This window comes from Piliocolobus tephrosceles, chromosome 4, assembly GCF_002776525.5.
Source record: "Piliocolobus tephrosceles isolate RC106 chromosome 4, ASM277652v3, whole genome shotgun sequence".
NCBI lineage: Eukaryota > Metazoa > Chordata > Mammalia > Primates > Cercopithecidae > Piliocolobus > Piliocolobus tephrosceles.
In genome coordinates, this window is record NC_045437.1 from 166248132 (window position 1) to 166268033 (window position 19902).

Below are 19902 nucleotides of genomic sequence, written 5' to 3' on the forward strand. Positions count from 1 at the left end.
TCTATACATATCTGAAAGCAAACTGATGAGTTGCATTGATACTGAATTTTTAGATCTTGAACTAATTAGATTTCTACATCTATACAAAAAAATGTAAGATGATGAATATGGAACATTCATGAAAGGTCAGTACGTGCATAATGCATCTAATATGGCCAAGAACTCTTTAAAAGAGCAATTTGCTTATGAAACATTTCTTATATATAAAGATATTTTAAAAAATTAATTCTTAACATGACAGAGGAGGAAAGAGTTCTTCATTTTAACACAAGTTTATCATTCAATCATTTTTATGTCAGTAACTTTATACATTGCCTGAAGGAAGACTGAAGGCCATGGGTAGCAAATATTATAACAAAATTAAGTTTGAAATAATTATGCTTGCTCTTTGAAATTTTTGAGAACAACCCTTAGTCTCTTGATGGTTCCATTTTCTCTCAGATAAACAGCAACTTGTGGGCAGCCTCCTCTCAGACTCACTTACATCTCAATCAAACAAAAACACTATAGCCAATCCCTTTCTCACCTCCCTCATACACACCATCTCTACAAAGCCTAAATCTAGGTAGCCCATTCTTTTCACTTTCCCCTTTCTTTGGAATCCTAGCTCACTTTCCCAAGGTTTTATTTTCCTCTACATTCTCTCTCTCCCCAGTAGCTTAGTCTATCCTCACTGATAGATTCTTCCCTCAGTAAGCAAAGTCAAGCTTCTCCAATCCTAAAAACACAAGCAAAACACTCTCCCTTGATTTTCTGCTCCTCCCTCGTTATTTTGCTATCTCCTTTCCTCTCAGCCAAGCTTCTTGAATACAGAATTTAAGCAATTCAAAGTCTCCATTTCTCACCTCTTCATTCACGTACTTCACTGGTTTTAAATTTTCATTTGAAAATTACGTATATATGTGTGTAATTTCCTCATGATCTCACCACTTCTTAAGAAAAATGATGGCCGGGCGCGGTGGCTCAAGCCTGTAATCCCAGCACTTTGGGAGGCCGAGGCGGGTGGATCACGAGGTCAGGAGATCAAGACCATCCTGGCTAACATGGTGAAACCCCGTCTCTACTAAAAATACAAAAAACTAGCCGGGCGAGGTGGCGGCGCCTGTAGTCCCAGCTACTCCGAGGAGGCTGAGGCGGGAGAATGGCGGGAACCCGGGAGGCGGACCTTGCAGTGAGCCGAGATCGCGCCACTGCACTCCAGCCCCGGGGACAGAGCGAGACTCCATCTCAAAAAAAAACAAGAAAAAGAAAAATGATATGATAAAACATGAAAGTTTGCCTTCTCCATTTATGCCTCTCTTTGTCAGGCTCCTAGAAAACTATGCCAAGGCTTTCTCTGGGATAAAGATGAGCCATCTGCAGGGTAGCACTAAAACATAAAACTTGCTCTTTTATTCCTCTGAAGTAATTTATATACCTTACCATCAGAAGGAAGCAAAATCATGCAATAGTTTTCAATTATTTTATCTCCCTCAATGTCATGAGAACTTTTACATGCTTAACAGCTTTGAATATTTCTATGAGAGAAGAAAGGAAATATACTTCTCAGTGTCCTAAATGTGAAAGGAAAGGTAATATCATTGTTGGTATTTGGGACACAAAAAAAGGAGCATTGGACTAGATTGCATCATGGAGCTTAATCACAGATAAACCTCTTATAGGGTGATATGGTTTGGATTTGTGTCCCCGCCCAAATCTCATGTGGAATTGTAATCCCAGTGTTGGAGGAGGGGCCTCGTGGGAGGTGATTGGATCATGGAGGTGGATTTGCCCCTTGTTGTTCTTGTGACAGGGAGTGAGTTCTCAGGCAATCTGGTTGTTTAAAAGTGTGTGACACCTCCCACTTTGCTCTCTCTTCCTCCTGCTCCAGCCATGTAAGTCATGCCTGCTTCCCCTTGGCCTTCCACCATGATTGTATATTTCCTGAGGCCTCTTTAGCCATGCTACTTGTACAGCCTGCAGACATATGAGTCAACTAAACTTTTTCCTTTATAAGTTGCCCAATCTCAGGTAGTTCTTTATAGCAAGGCAAGAATGGACTAATACATAGGGCTGTCTTCACTCTTTAAGTTTCTTAAGTAATTGGAAGAAAGAAGTCACACAAGCAAGAACAGAGAAACTAATGGGAATAATATGTAATAATCACTTTATATAATCTTAAGTAGAAATAGAAGGGTTTTTGTTGAAGAGCCTTTCTAGCTGAATCTGTCCCTTGGTGTTCTGAATCTTTAACTCACTGTCTTATAGGAAGAACTCATTCATTGACTTGGGATCTGGTCAGAAGAAGAGTTTCAGCCAGTAATTTCCTTAAACACCACACCAACTGACTGCTAAGAGTTTTCCTTTTTTTTCTTGCATTTATCTGTACTTATCTATGGATGTTCACAAAACACAGAATAAAACAAGAATTGCATTTCAAACAAATTCAAATGCTATAGGATTTACTTTTACAGTTCTGGCTCCCAAAGCAGCAAGAGTAGGCTAGCCCTGAGAAGGCCAGGCAGTGGTCAAGTAATCACTGATTCAGTCCCCGGAATATTAAAGGAAAATACTGTATCTCTTGTTTCAAGAAGGCTGACTGGAAAGAAAGGAGAAGACAGAGGAATAATTAGATGGGAGATCAGGATCAAGGGAGGGTGTTTTCCTTGTGTTTTTAGGATTGGAGGGGACTGGATATATATATTTACTGGGGATTGGGCAGTATTGGCCTAGATCTGAGAAGGAAGACCAGTCAGAAGCTAAAATAGTGAATATTAAGACCGTTGAGCAGTGTCAGAAAAGCAAGTCTTCTATATCCATTATTTCATGTGATCAACACATTATATGAAAATGCCAAAGGCTAAGGGAATCTTCTGCATAGAATCTTTTAGTTTGTTTTCTTGAAGGAAGGTGTCTTAGTCTGTTTTGTGTTGCTATAACAGAATACCTGAGACTGGGTAATTTATAAAGAAAAGACTTTTTTTGCTCACAATTATGGAAGCGGGAAGTCCAAGAAGCATGGCACCTGCATCTGCTTGGCTTCTGGGAAGGGTATCATGTTGTGTTACAACGTGGTGAAGAAGTAGAAGAAGTGGGCATGTGCAAAGAGGTCAAACATGAGAGTCAACCTCACTTCGTAACAACCTGGCAGAAACAAATTCATTCCTAGAAAAACTAATCCATTTCCATAAGAACTATTTCAGTTTCTTGAGAAAGATATTAATCTATTTTAATGACCTAATGATCTCTTAAAGACATGACCTCCCAACATGGTTGTACTGGGAATTAAGGTTCCAACATGAGTTTTGGCAAAGACACCTAGACCACAGCAGAAGGACTCCCTTATAGATACAAAATTGAAGCCCAGAAGGACTGAGTGACACAACTAGTTAGTGGCTGATCAGTTGCATGAGGGATCCAGTTCCCTTTCTGAGGCCACTGTGCCACTGCTGAGATGGAAGAGAAGAAGAAGAGAAAGGAGACGGGAAACATTTGACAACTACTTAACATGGGATTATTACCATCTCTCAGCAGTCTTTTCTGTTTTCTACAAAATAAATTCAATTTCCTCATTGATTTGTTGCCACAAATACCTTACTTGCAGAGATTTGATTACTACAAACATGTGCCCCAGTTTCATGCTGAGTAAATGTGCAGTCAGGGTTTTCACATATCATCTTTTGCTTGACATCTCTACTCTCTGTATGACTTAAATGATAATAGCCAATAATACTACCATTCGTTAAGTACCTATTGTGAACCAAAGATTTTGTTACAATTAACATATCACATCTTCCTCACTAAAACTCCATAAAATGAGATTTATTAATTTCCTTCTTGAAATTAGGAAACCAAGGCTTAGGAAGTTAAATAAGTTGCCCAAGGTCACATAGTCAGGAAGTATTGGACCATGATATAAACACAGGTTTACCCAACTGTAGAATTCAAATCTTCAACAACACCACCACTTTGTCTTAATCCTAGATGCCGTCTTCTCTTCAGGGTCCCATGTTACCCTCATATCTGAGAGTCACAATTGTCCACAATCACTGATAATAATTCATCTTTTTGTGAGAGAGCTCAAACTCAGAGTTATTTCTTTTCTTTTCTCAGATTGATAGTATTTGGTTATTTTTTCAAATTTATTTATGTATTTTAAACTGACAAAATTGTATGTACTTATTAGGTATGACTTGATACTTTGAAGTGTATAAACATTGTAAAATGACTAAGTCTAACTAAAATATACGTTACTTCACATAGTTATTTTATGGAGAGCACTGTTCAAAAATACAATATATGGTCATTAACTATGGTCATCATGCTACAGATCTCTTGAACTTATTCCTCCTAATTGTAATTTTGTATCCTTTGACCAACATCTCTCCGAATCGCCCCCTCACCCACTCCCTGCCAACCAGCCCAGCCTCTGGTAAACAAGATGCTTTTCTGCTTCTATGAGATCAACAATTTTAGATTTCATATATGAGTGAGATCATATAGTATTTGTTTTCCTGTGCCTGGCTTATGTCACTTAACAGAATGTCATAGAGGTTTATTCATGTTGTCATAAATAACGGAATTTCTTTCTTTTTATGGCTGAATAGTATTCCAAAGTATATATATATATACATATATACATATACATATACATATATATATATATATGTATCACATTTTCTTCACCCATTCATTGATAAACACTTAGATTGATTCCATATCTTGGCTATTGTGAATAAACATGGGAGTGTAGATATCTCTTCGACATACTGATTTCATTTCTTTGGTTTATATACCTACTAGTAGGATTGCCGAATCGTATGGTAGTTCTATTTTTATTGTTTGAGGGACATCTGTGCTATTTTCTATAGTGGCTGTATTAATTTACATTCCCACCAACAATGTAAAAGAATTCCCTTTTCTCTATATCCTCATCAATATTTGTTCTCATTTGTGTTTTTGATAATAGGCATTCTTACAGGAGTGAAGTGATCTCTCATTGTGGTTTTAATTTGCATTTCCCTGATGACTAGTGACATTGAGCATATTTTCATATGCCCATTGAACATTTGTACGTCTTCTTTTCAGAAATGTCAGTTTAGGTTCTTTGTCCATTTTTTAAATTGGATTACTTTCTTTTTATTTAATTGAATTCCTTATACACTTTGGGTATTAACCCTTATCAGATATATAGTTTGCCAATATTTTCTCCAACTCTGTAGGTTATCTCTTCACTGTGTTTATCATTTCCTATACTGTGAAGAAGCACTTTAGTTTAATGGAATCCCATTTGCCTATTTTTGCTTTTGTTGCCTGTGCTTTTTAAGTCAAAAAATTATTGCCCAGATCAATATAATGGAGACTTTGTCCAATGTTCTCTTCAGACAGTTTCATTGCTTTGGCTCTTACATTTAAGTCTTAATCTATTTTGAGTTGATTTTTGCAAATGGTGTAAGATAAAGGTCTAATTTTATTCTTCTGCACGTGAATATCTAGTTTTCCCAACACAATTTATTGAAGACAATGTCCTTTCTCCATTGTATGTTCTTGGCACCTTTGTCAAAAGTCAGTTGGCTGTAAATGTGTGGATTTATTTCTGGGATTTCTACTGTGTTCAGTTGGTCTATGGGTCTTTTTCTTTCTTTCTTTCTTTTTTGACATCCAATGACCTTTGAACTTTTTATTGGCTTCCTGCTCCCCAAAGGGTACCCTGCTTCTGCTGGCTTAATGCCTCAGAACTTTGGTGTCGTTGGTCTCAGACACCATTTTGCCACCCACTGTCCGGCGGGTGGTGGTCTTTTGGATGGTTTGCATGGAGTTACTGCTATCCAGGGCATCACCAAGTTGAAGTCCTGGCCATCTTCCAGCAGGCAGTGGTAGGTGGCGATCTGGGCCTCCAGCTTGACCTTGAGGTTCAGCAGGTCCTCTTCGTGGTTCTTCTTCATGACGAGCAGATCTCCTTGAGAGCCTCGATCTCTGTCTCCAGCTGCAGCCGAGTTACATTAGTGTCATCAATGACCTTGCAGAGTCTGTGGATGTCGTTCTGAACAGACTGGTGCATGGCCAGCTCTGTCTCATTCTTGACTCTAAAGTCATCAGCAGCAAGGCGGGCATTGTCAATCTGCAGAATTATGTGAGCATTATCCACAGTATTTGCGAAGATCTGAGTCCTCAGGTTCTCCATGGTCTTGAAGTAATGGCATCAGTCTCTGACCTGGGGTCCCTTCTTCTCCAAGTGCTCCCAGATTTTGCTCTCCAGCCTCCAGTTCTGGGTCTCCAGGCTCCTCACTCTGTCCAGGTAGGAGGCCAGGCAGTCGCTCAGGCTTTGCATGGTCTCCTTCTCTTGCTGGATGCCTCCCATTCCTGCCAGACCCCCGGCCATCCCCGCGGCCAGGCTCCCGGACCCCATGCCGCCCCGGAAGCTGGTGGAGTGGGACACAGAGATCCGGGAACCAGAGACCCGGGCGCCTGCATAGAGGCTGCCTGCGCTGCTGACTGGCCGGGCGCCGTAGCTAGGCGCCTGGACAGAGCCAGGGACCGGTAGTTGGTGGAGAAAGGTGGAGTGAGTGGTGAAGCTCATGCTGTCCCGAGGGGAGGATGACAGGACAGGACTCAGGCTTTGCCGACCCTATGTGTCCATTTTTATGCCACTACCATGCTGTTTTGATTACCATAGCTTTATATATTTTGAAGTCAGGTCGTATGATGCTTTTAGTTTTGTTCTTTCTGCTCTAGATTTCTTTGGTTATTCAAGGTCTTTTGTGGTTCCATACAAAATTTTGGATTGTTCTTTCTATTTCTGTGAAGAATGTGATTGGTATTTTGGTAGGGATTGAATTGAATCTGTAGATCACTTTGGGTAGTATGAACATTTTCACAATGTTAATTTTTCCAATTTGTGAATATGGGCTGTCTTTCCATTTGATTGTGTCTTCCTCAATTTCCTTCATCAATGCTTTATAGTTTTCAGTGTACCTCCTTGGTTAAATTCATTTTTAAGTATTTTTTTAAAATCTTTTTTGTAGCTCTTATAAATATTTTTTATTTCTTTTTCAGATAGTTTACTGTTAGTATATAGAAACACTACTGATGTTTGTATGTTGATTTTGTATCATGCAACATTTCTGAATTCACTTATTGGTTCTAACAGTTTTTCAGTGGAGTCCCTAGAGTTTTCCATATATAAGATCTTGTTGTCTGCAAGTGGGGAAAATTTAACTTCTTCCTTTCTAATTTGGATGCCTTCTGTTTCTCCTTTTGCCTGATTGCTCTGCCTAGGATTTCCAGTAATATGTTTAATAAAAGTGCCAAGAGGCTGGATCTTAGAAGAAAACTTCCAACTTTTCCCTATTTGGTATGACTTGAGATGTGGGTTAGTCATATATGACCTTTATTATTTTGAGGTATGTTTCTCCTATACTTAATTTGTTGAGATTTTTATCAAGAAAGGATGTTGAATTTTATCAGATGCTTTTTCTGTACCTACTGCAATTATCAGATGATTTTTGTCCTTGATTTTATTAATGTGATGTATTATCTTTATTGGATTTGCTTATAGTGAATTATCCTTGAATCCCTGGGATGTATCCCACTTGATCATGGTGAATAATATTTTTAATGCACTATTAAATTTCATTTGCTATTATTTTGCTGGAAATTTTTGCATCAGGCACATTGTCCTGTAGTTTTTTACTTTTTGTAGTGCTCTTGTCTGGCTTTGGTATCAGATCAAAGTGTCCTCAAAATGAGTTTGGATGTATTCCTTCCTCTTCATTTTTTGAAAAGAGTTTGAGAAGAATTTGTGTTTGGTAGAATTCAACCATAAAACAATCTGGAACTGGGCTTTTTTTTTTTTTTTTTTTTTTTTTTTTTTACTTTTAAGTTCAAGGGTACATGTGCATGTTTGTTATATACCTACACTTGTGTCGTGGGGGTTTGTTGTACAGATAATTTCATCACCCAGGTATTAAGCCCAGTACCCATTAGTTATTTTTCCTGGTGTTATCCCTCCTCTCACCCTCCACCCTCCAACAGGCCCCAGTGTGTGTTGCTCCCCTCTGTGTGTCCATGTGTTCCCATCATTTAGCTCCCAACTATAACTGAGAACATACAGTATTTGGTTTTCTGTTACTGCATTAGTTTGCTAAGGATAATGGCCTCCAGCTCATCCATGTTCCTGCAAAGAACATGATCTCATTCTTTTTTATGGCTGCATAGTATTCCATGGTATATATGTAACATGTTTTCTTTATCTAGTCTATCACTGGTGGGCTTTTAAATTGATTCCATGTCTTCACTATTATGAATAGTGCTGCAATGAACATACATGTGCATGTGTCTTTATGACAGAATAATTTATATTCCTTTGGGTATATACACAGTAATGGGATTGCTGGGTCAAATGGTAGTTCTGTTTTTAGCTTTTTGAATAATTGTCACACTGCTTTCCACAATGGTTGAACTAATTTACACTCCTACCAACAGTGTATAAGTGTTCCCTTTTCTCTGCAACCTAGCTGGCATCTACTATATTTTGACTTTTTAATACTGGCCATTCTGACTGGTGTGAGGTGGTATCTCATTGTGGTTTTGGTTTACCTTTCTCTAATGATTGAGTTTTTTGTTGGCCACATGTATGTCTTCTTTTGAAAAGTGTGTGCTTGTGCCCTTTGCCCACTTTTTAATGGGGTTGCTTGTTTTTTGCTTGTAAATTTGTTTCGTTCCTTACAGATGTTGGATATTAGACCTTTGTCAGATGATAGTTTGCAAACATTTCCTCCCATTCTGTAGGTTGTCTGTTAACTCTGTTGATAGTTTCCTTGGCTGTGCAGAAGCTCTTTAGTGTAATTAGATCACATTTGTCAATTTTTGCTTTTATTGTAATTGCTTTTGGCATCTTTATCATGAAATTGTTGCCTATTCTTACATTCAGAATGGTGTTATCTAGGTTGTCTTCCATGATATTTACAGTTTTGGGATTTACATTTAATTCTTTAATCCATATTGAGTTGATTTTTGTATATGGTATAAGGAATGGGTTCAGTTTTGATCTTCTGCATAAGCCAGTTATCCCAGCACCATTTATTGAATAGTGAGCCCTTTCCCCATTGCTTGCTTTTGTCAGTTTTGTTGAAGATCAGATGGTTGTAGGTGTGTAGCTTTATATCTGGGTTCTCTATTCTGTTCCATTGGTCTATGTGTCTGTTTTTGTACCAGTACCATGCTGTTTTGGTTACTATGGCCCTGTAGTATAGTTTGAAGTCAGGTAGTGTGATGCCTCCAGCTTTCTTCTTTTTAGTTAGGATTGCCTTGGCTATTTGGGCTCTTTTTTCTTTTAATACGAATTTTTAAATAATTTTTTTCTAGTCCTGTGAAGAATGTTATCGGTAGTTTAGTACAAATAGCACTGAATCTTTATATTGCTCTGGGCAGTATAGCCACTTTAATGATACTGATTTTTCCTATCAATGTGTATGAAATGTTTCCCCATTGTTTGTGTCATCTCTGATTTCTTTGAACCGTGTTTTGTAGTTCTTATTATAGAGATCTTGTTAGCTGAATTCCTAGGTATTTTACTCTTTCTGAGGCAATTGAGAATGGGAACACATTCCTAATTTGTCTTTTGGGTTAGCCATTGTTGGTGTAGGAATGATAGTGGCTTTTTTCTTTTGACTTTCTATCCTGTGAGCTTAAGGAACCATTTGGCCAATACTATGGGGTTTTCTAGATCTAGAATCATGTCATCTACTAATAGGGATAGTTTGACTTCCTCTCTTCCTATGTGGATGCCCTTTATTTCATTCACTTGCCTAATTGCTCTGGCTAGGACTTCCAATAATATATTAAATAGGAATGGTAAGAGAGGGCATCCTTGTCTTGTGCCAGTTTTTAAGGGGAATGCTTCCAGCTTTTGCCCATTCGGTATGATGTTGCTGTAGATTTGTCATAGATGGCTGTTATTATTTTGAAGTATGTTCCTTCAAAACCTAGCTTACTGAGAGTTTTTAATATAAAGGGTGTTGAATTTTATTGAAAGCATTTTCTGCATCTATTCAAATAAGTATATGGTTTTTGTCTTTAGTTACGTTTATGTAATGAATCACATTTATTGGTTTGCTTATGTTGAACCTACCTTGCTCCCAGGGATAAAGCCTACTTGATCATGCTGGATAAGCTTTTTGATATGCTGCTGGATTTGGTTTTCCAGTATTTTGTTGAGGATTTTTACATCAATGTTCACCAAGGATATTGGCCTAAAGTTTCCTTTTTTCTTGTTGTGTCTCTGCCAGGTTTTGGAATCAGGATGATGCTGGCCTCATAGAATAAGTTAAGGAAGAGTCTGTCCTCCTCAATCTTTTGGAACAGTTTATTAGGAATCATACCAGCTCTTCTTTGTACATCTGGTAGAATTCAGCTGTGGATCATCTGGTCCTGGCCTTTTTTTGGTTGGTAGGCCATTTGTTACTGATTCAATTTGGAGCTCATTATTGATCAGTTCAGGGATTCAATTTCTTCCTGGTTCAGTCTTGGGAGGGTGTATGTATCCAGGAATTTATCCATTTCTTATTGATTTTCTAGTTTCTGTGCATAGACCTGTTCATAATATTCTGTGATGATTATTTGTATTTCTGTGGGGTCAGTGGTAATATCCCCTTTGTCATTTCTAATTGTGTTTATTTGGATCTTCTCTCTTCTTTATTAATCTAGCTAGTGATCTATATATTTTTGTGAATTTTTTCAAAAAACAGACTCCTAGATTTGTTTATCTTATGAATGTTTCTTCATGTCTCAATCATCTTCAGTTCTACTCTGATTTTGGTTATTCCTTGTTTTCTATTAGCTTTGGGGTTGGTTTGTTCTTGCTTTTCTAGTTTTTTTTTAAGTGATGTTAGGTTGTTAATTTAAGGTCTTTCTTTTTGCTGTGGGCCTTTAATGCTATAAATTTCCTGCTTAACATTGCTTTAGCTGTGTTCCAGAGATTCTGGTATGTTGTATGTTTGTTCTCATTAGTTTCAAATAACTTTTAGATTTCTGCCTTAATTTCAGTATTTCCCCAAAAGTCATTCAGAAGCAGGTTATTTGATGTTCATGTAATTGTATGGTTTTGAGTGATTTTCTTAGTCTTGGTATCTAATGTTATTGTGCTGTGGTCCAAAAGAGTGTTTGTTTTTTTATTATTTCAGTTCTTTCGCCCTTGCTGTAGAGTGTTTTGTGTCTGATTGTGTGGTCAGTTTTAGAATATGTGCCATGTGGTGATGAGAAGAATGTATATTCTGCTGTTTTGGGGTGAAGAGTTCTGTAGAACTCATTTATCACATCCATTTGATCCAGTGCTGAGTTCAGGTTCTGAAGATCTTTAATTTTCTGCCTCAATGATTTGTCCATTACTTTTAGTGGGGTGTTGAAATCTTCAACGATTTATTGTGTGGGAGGCTAGGTCTCTGTAGGTCTCTAAGAACTTGCTTTATGAATCCGGGTGCTCCTGTGTTGAGTGCGTATATATTTAGGATAGTTAGCTCTCCTTGTTGAATTGAACATTTTGCCATTATGTAATGCCCTTCTTTGTCTTTTTTTATCTTTGCTGGTTTAAAGTCTCCTTTGTCAGAAACTAGGATTGCAACACCTGCTTTGTTCTGATTTCCATTTGCTTGGCATACTTTCCTCCATACTTTATTTTGAACCTATGGGTGTCATTATGTGTGAGATGGGTCTGTTGAAGACAGCATATCACTGGGTATTGCCTTTTTGAATCCAGCTTGCCACTCTGTGTCTTTTAATTGGGGCATTTAGCCCATTTACCTTCAAGGTTAGTATTGATATGTGTAGATTTGACCCTGTCATTGTATTGTTAGCTGGTTATTATTCTGGTTTGTTTGTGATTGCTTTATTGTGTCACTGGTCTGTGTATTTAAGTGTGTTTTTGTACTGGTTGATAACAGTCTTTCCTTTCCATATTTATTGCTTCCTTTAGGAGCTCTTGAAAGGCAGGTTTGGTGGTAAAAATTCCCTCAGCATTTGCTTATCTGAAAAGAATCTTATTTCTCCTTTGCTTACAAAATTTAGTTTGGCCAATGTAAAATTCTTGGCTGGAATTTCTTTTCTTTAACAATGTTGAATATTGGCCTCCAATCTCTTTTGGGTTGTAGGGTTGCTGCTGAGAGGTCTGCTGTTAGTCTTATGGGCTTCTTTTTCTAGGTGACATGACCTTTCTCTCTAGCTGCCTGTAACATTTTTTCTTTCATTTTGACATTGGAGAATCTGAGGATTATGTGTCTTGAGGATGATCTTCTTGTGACTTATCTTACTGGGTTTATCTGCATTTCCTGAATTTGAAGTTTGGCCTATCTAGCTAGTTTGGGGAAGCCCTCATGGATGATTTCCTGAAATACATTTTTCAGGTTGCTTCCAGTCTCCCCATTTCTTTCAGGTACACCAGTGAGTTATAGATTTGATCTCTTTACATAATCCCGTATTTCTTAAAGGTAATGTTCATTCCTTTTTATTCTTTTTCTCTGTTTTTGTCTAACTATCTTATTTCAGAAAGCCTATCTTAAAACTCTGAGATTCTTTATCTTAGTCTATTCTGCCACTAGTACTTGCAATTGCATAAAATTCTTGTAGTGTGTTTTTCAGCTCTAACAAGTCAATTACATTCTTTTCTATACTGGCTATTTTGTCTATCAGCTCCTGTATCATTTTATTGTGATTTTTAGCTTCCTTGGATTGGGTTTCAACATGCTCCTGCATCTCAATGATCTTTATTCCTACGTTTATTTGAATTCTATTTCTGTCATTTCAGCCATCTCAGTTCAGTTCTGAATCTTTACTGGAGACCTAGTGTGGTTGTTTGGAGGAAAGATAGCACTCTGGCTTTTTGAGTTTTCAGAGTTCTTGCACTAGTTCTTTCTCATCTTCCCGGGCTAATGTTCCTTCAGTCTTTGAAGTTACTGCACTTTTATCCTATTTGATGACCTTGAGAATTTGACTGTGGTATAAGGTGGTTTCATTTACGGAAGATTTGAGGGAGTCATGGCTCAGCTCACAACTCCTGGACTGTATGCTCTAACTCTGGGGAACTGGTATCAGTCCCCAGAATTTGTTCTCTGGTAACTTGAGATTAGGAACCCACTGCACTGGCAGTGCCACAGTGCTTCAGGACCAGGGTGTCATAGCACTCTGATGGATGGTGACACTCAAAGCTTTTTGTATGGTGGCAGCAGCAGGATCTGTCCTCATTTGCATGTGCCAGTGGCAGTGGCAGCAGCAGCAGAGCAGGGTGGACTTCTCTGCTGTGGCAGGATGCTGGCGGGTTCTGGGGCACTGGCCTCTGAGAAGGCATTCACAGTAGCAGAGGAGGCAGCATGGCTGAGGGAGCCTCTGGCAATTATGTGCACAGTGGTGCTGGTGATGGTGTTAGCACAGCGGGCAGGGTGCTGGTGGGCATAGGACTGAGCGTGCCCTCCATGAGCAGTCACACAGGTGGAGATGGCTGCTCAGGGTGGGGAAGGGCCCACGCTTCTCTGTGCCTAGTTTCACTCCCATGGCAGTGTTGTCACAAGGGTGGGGTGCAGGGGGTCGGCTGGCAGGCTCTGTGCCTGCCAAGGCTTTAACTGCAATGGAGATTTGGCAGGGTTTGGGGTGGCAGGGAGCCAGGGGATAGAGTGTACTCATGCTGGCATTTCTTCTTGGTTATTCAGTTTGTTGGGCGTATAATTGTCCATAATAGTCTCATAATCCTTTATATTTCTGTGTTATCAGTTTTAATGTCTCCTTTTTCCTCTCTGATTTTATTTGAGTCTTCTTTTTTTCTTAGTCCAACTGGCAGGTTTATTAATTTTAACTTTTTTCAAAAACAAAAACACAACTCTTTGTTCTGTTGATCCTTTCTGTTGTTTTTCTAGTCTCTATTTTATTTGTTTCTGCTCTGATGTTTATTATTTCCTTCCTTCTACTAATCTGGGGCTTAGTTTATTCTTTTTTCAAGTCCTTGAAATAAAATATTAGGTTGTTTACTTGATATCTTCTTTTTGGATGTAGGTGTTTCTTGCTATAAACTTCCATCTTAGAAATGCTTTTGCTGCAGCAAAAGAAACTACCATCAGAGTGAACAGACAACCTACAGAATAGGAGAAAATTTTTGCAATCTACTCATCTGACAAAGGGCTAATATCCAGAACCTATAAAGAACTCAATCAAATTTACAAGAAAAAAACCCCATCAAAAAGTGGGCAAAGGATATGAACAGACACTTCTCAAAAGAAGACATTCATACAGCCAACAGACACATGAAAAAATGCTCATCATCACTCGCCATCAGAGAAATGCAAATCAAAACCACAATGAGATACCATCTCACACCAGTTAGAATGGCAATCATTAAAAAGTCAGGAAACAACAGGTGCTGGAGAGGATGTGGAGAAATAGGAACACTTTTACACTGTTGGTGGGACTGTAAACTAGTTCAACCATTGTGGAAGACAGTGTGGCGATTCCTCAAGGATCTAGAACTAGAAATACCATTTGACCCAGCCATCCCAGTACTAGAGATATACCCAAAGGACTATAAGTCATGCTGCTATAAAGATGCATGCACATGTATGTTTATTGTGGCACTATTCACAATAGCAAAGACTTGGAATCAACCCAAATGTCCATCTGTGACAGACTGGATTAAGGAAATGTGGCACATATACACCATGGAATACTATGCAGCCATAAAAAAGGATGAGTTTGTGTCCTTTGTAGGGATATGGATGCAGCTGGAAACCATCATTCTCAGCAAACTATTGCAAGAACAGAAAACCAAATACTGCATGTTCTCACTCATAGGTGGGAATTGAACAATGAGATCACTTGGACACAGGAAGGGGATCATCACACACTGGGTCCTATTGTGGGGAGTTGGGGGAGGGATAGCATTAGGAGATATACCTAATATAAATGACTAGTTAATGGGTGCAGCACACCAACATGGCACATGTATACATATGTAACAAACCTGCGCGTTGTGCACATGTACCCTAGAACTTAAAATATATATATATATAAAAAAAAAGAAAAGAAATGCTTTTGCTGCATCCCAGAAGTTTTGATATGTTGTGTTTCCATTTTCATTTGCTCAAGACATTTTTAAATTTTACTTGTAATTTCTTCATTGACCTATTGGTTGTTCAAGATGTTGATTTTTCATGTACTTGTGAATTTTTCAAAGTTCTTCCTGTTATTTTTAGTTTTGTACTATTGTGGTCAGAAAAGATACTTGATGTGATTTCAATCTTCTTAAACTTGCTAAGATTTGTTTTGTGACTTAATGCATGATCTAGCTTAGATAATGTTCCATCTACACTTAAGAAGCATGTAATTTCTGCAACTCTTGAATGAAATGCTCTGTATACATCTGTTAGGTCTATTTGGTCTAAAGTGGAGTTTGAGTCCAAAGTCTCAATGCTAATTTTCTGTCTGGATGATTTTTCCATTGCCGAAAGTGGGGTGTTAACGTCCTGGACTGTTACTCTACATACTATTATTGTCTATCTCTCCCTTTAAATCTGTTATATATGTGTTGTATGTTTAGGTGCTCTAATGTTGGATGCATATATATTTGTAATTGTCATATCATGTCCTCCTGCAGATTAACCCCTTTATCATTATATAATGGCCTTTTTCATCTTATTTCAGTTTTTTACTTAGAGTCTATTTTGTCTAATACTCATCTAATATGCACCTAATATGCATCTAACAATTTTAATTTCCACGTGCATGTAGTATCTTTTTTCATCCCTTCTTTCAGTCTATGTGTGTCCTTACAGCTGAAGTGAGTCTCTCATTTGCAGCATATACTTAGATCTCATCTTTTTAAAAGTCCATTTAGCCATTCTGTGTCTTCTGATTGGATAATTTAACGTATTTATATTAAAAGTAATCATCGCTAGATGAGGACTTAACCACTGCCCTTTCACTTGTTTTCTAGTTGTTCTGTAGATTATTTGCTCCTTTCATTCTCTTTTGCTGTCTTCCTTTATGATTAAGTGTTTTTCTCTAGTAGTATGTTTTTATTCCTTTTTTGTGCACATCTACCGTAGGTTTTTGCTTTGTGATCACAATGAGGCTTACCAAAAAAAATCTTATAATCAAAACAAGTTATTTTAAGGTGATAAATTAACTTCAATTAAAAAAAAACAATTTTACACTTTTACTCCACTGCCCCTGACTTTGAATTTTTATCATAATTTACATCTTTTTGTATTGAATATCCCTTAACAAATTATTATAATTATTTTTAATAGTTTGTCTTTTAATCGTCACACTAAAGGTACAAGTGATCTTTTTTTTTTTTTTTTTTTTACCACGATTACAGTATTAGAGTATTCCGAATTTGATTGTATCCCTACTTTTACTAGTGAGTTTTATACTCTCAGATGTTTTCATGTTACTCATTAGCATCCTTTTCTTTCAGCTTGAAGAACTGTCTTTAGCATTTCTTGTAAGACAGGTCTGATGATGATAAACTTCTTCAGCATTTGTTTGTGTGGGAAAGTATTTATCCTTTTCTCCTTCTTATTTTTTTTTCATTTTGAGACAGGGTCTCATGCTGTCACCAAGGCTGGAGTACAGTGGCATGATCATGGCTCACTGCAGCCTCTGCCTCCCAGGTTCAAGCGATTCTCCCGCCTCAGCCACCCAAGTAGCTGGGATTACAGGTGTATGCCACCACACCCTGCTAATTTTTTGTGTTTTTAGTAGAGATGGGGTTTTGCCATGTTGGCCAGTCTGGTCTCAAACTCCTGGCCTCAAGTGATCCATCCACCTTGTCCTCCCAAAGTGCTGGGATTATAGGTATGAGTTGCCATGCCTGACCCTTCATTTATAAAGAACAGATTTTCTGGGTACAGTATTCTAATTGGTAGTTGCTGTTGTTGTTGTTTCTTCCCTTCACCACTTTGAGTATATCATCTCAGTCTCCTGGCCTATAAGATTTCTAGTGAGAAGTCTGCTGCTATGTGTACTGGAATTCCTTTATATGTTATTTGCTTCTTTTCTCTTGCTGCTTTCAGGATTCTCTATCTTAGATGTTTGACATTTTGATAATAATATGTCTTGAAGTAGCCCTATTTGGACTGAATCTGACTGAAGATCTTTGACCTTCCTATAATTAGATATTTATATCTTTCTCCAGGTTGGGAAAGCTTTTTGCTATCATTTCTTTAAACATACTTTTTGTCCCTTTATTTTTCTCTTCTGCTTCTCTAACTCCTATGACTCAAATATTTTCTCTTTTGATACGTTCTCACAAATCCCATAAGCTTTCCTCATTTCTTTTCATTATTTTTCCTTTCCCCCCTCTATTTATTTTCAAATAACCTGCCTTTGAGTTCACAATTTTGCTTGATCAGTTCTGCTGTTTATGTTTTCTATGGCATTTTTTATTTTGTTCATTGTATTTCTCAGTTCCAGGATTTCTATTTGATTTTTATTATTATTTCATTCTCTCTGTTAAATTTCTTGTTCTGATCACTTATGGTCTTCTTTTTATTGAATTGTTTCTCTGTATTTTCTTGAAGTTTGCTGAAAATGGTTACTTTCACTTCTTTATCAGGCAGCACATTCATTAATCTCCATTTCCTTAGGGTTGGTCACTGGCACTTTATTTTGTCCATTTGGTGATAACATGTTTCCCTGATTATTCTTGATCTTTGTTGTTCATTGATGTCTGAGCAGAGATTCTAGGTAAATCATCTGGCATGCTCTCTAAAGCTGGTACCACTGAAGTACCATTGAGACACTGAGGGATGCCCTGATCCTGGGATCACTGCAGCCATATGATGCCAGGCTGGAATCTCATGTCTACTGAGGATATCATGGAGCTCGGATGTGACTGAAACTCACAGCTGCTGAGGTTTACCTTCCACTGGGGGTTGTCCAGAGCCCAAGGTCACTGTAGTAAGCTGTCGGTGATGCATACAGCAGACTGAGTTCACCTCATAGAAGCTATGGGTTCCTGCTGATGCCAGGGCATGTCTGGAGGCTCGGTCTGCAGGTACTCCCCTAAAGTCAGGGGTTGTGGGAGGTCTGCCTGGTGCTACCTAACTTTAGGTTTGAAGACAAAATCTTATGCTCACTTCTCTTCCCTCCAATTTCATGATTATCTTTTCACTTTGCTGCCTGGGGTTGGGAAAAAAGTGACATGGGTAACATGAAACTGTCCTTTCTACTCCCTCCAATGCATTATTTTTAATAATTGTGCTATTACTGGCCGGGCATGGTGGCTCACACCTGTAATCCTAGCACTGTGGGAGGTTGAGGCAGGCAGATGGCCTGAGCTCAGGAGTTCAAGACCAGCCTGGGCAACGTGGTGAAACCCTGTCTCTACTAAAAAGTACAAAAAATTAATCTGGCGTGGTGGTATGTGCCTGTAGTCCCAGTTACTTGGGAGGCTGAGACAGAAGAATTGCTTGAACCCAGGAGGCAGAGGTTGCACCACTGCACTCCAGCCTGGGTGACAGAGCAAGACTCCATCTCAAAAAAAGAAAAAAAGAACTGTGCTATTACCAAGTACCATGATTGTTCACCCGACTCACTTAGCTCCTGTGAAGATATTTTTGTGCATGGATAGTTGTTCAAACTGGTTTCTGCAAGGGGAAAGCACTAAAAAGTCCTGTTCTGCCATCTTGCTTTGCCTTTTTCCCTTCTTCTCCATTTCTTTTTTTAAACGTGAATAAAGGAGACATAATCTACTCTGCCAAACTGGTCCTCTTGCAGAATAAAGACCCAGCAGAAGGATAGTCTTGACCATGGAAGCTTGCCAGTCCAGATGCCAGAACTTGTTTAACACATTTGGATGGAGATCTCTCTACATCTTTAGTACATAGCATAATACAAAATACAGAGTGCATAGTTTTCTAATTTCCTAAGCACTGCATAATAAGTTTAATAGTTCACATTAGGTAGGGCAGTACTTTTCAAGCATTTTTTAAAAGAAGAACCCATTTTTGAAACATTTTTCCTGGAATCTTAGTGTAACAGAAGGAAAGAGAGGGTAACAGTAATAGAGTAGCTAAGAAAAGTGTAACAAACTGACTCTTTAGAAAGGTGCAGCAGGGTTAAAAGAAGTCAAAAAGGCTGATAATATTCCTGGGTGTGGTATTTCACTGGAAGAAGCTGCTGTTGACCAACAGACTTTCTAAAGCCTTGTTACTGAAGCAAGGCACTTACTGATCAGCTGTTGTCTAGAAGCATGGGGCTGTCATTAACTTGCTTTCTTTCAGAAGACTAGAGCGAAGCTGTTGTTGACTAGCTTATTTTCAGAAGCATGGCCAATGGATGCCATTGACTGATTTTTTTGTGTATTTATTAAAGTTATCTTAAATTAACAGCGGTTACTTGTTCACAACTTGGGGCTTTGGCTAAAATTCAAATAGCCTTTTTCTTTCTCAAATATAAGTACTTTCAAGTCTTAATCCCCACTTTTGGTATTCATTCAAACCTGCAGGAGAGATAAGGTATTGTTCAGATGTTTACTTGTGAAGGAATAATTTTCAGCTGCTGTTACCACGTAAGTAATTTAAGCATTCCACATTACTGTGGAGTAAACATGGCTCTAATTGCCAATATTCTTGTAGTTTACATATTTTAAAGAGGCCTAATAAATACAGGACATTTAGGGCACCCTGACAAAGTCAATACAGGATTCAGGACAAAATACTGTACAAGAAAGACATGATTGATTTTCTACCTATATGACATTTAAAATGAGATGTTCATTTCCAAGACTTAATTTAAGATGGCTAGAATGTAATGGTATAAGCATAATTGACATGTTAAAATGATTTTTTTTTGCAATGAGGAGGATGAGGGTGAAAAAAGAAGATAAAAATCACAAAAGGGATTGCTATATATACCATCTGGTTAGAGATGACCAAATGA

The 19902-nt window shown here is 38.1% G+C and overlaps 1 pseudogene; it reads right to left on the bottom strand.

Annotated features, from left to right (window-relative positions):
* Positions 1-5711: 5711 nt before the first annotated feature.
* LOC111530797 lies at positions 5712-7805 on the bottom strand (annotated as a pseudogene).
* Positions 7806-19902: the final 12097 nt, after the last annotated feature.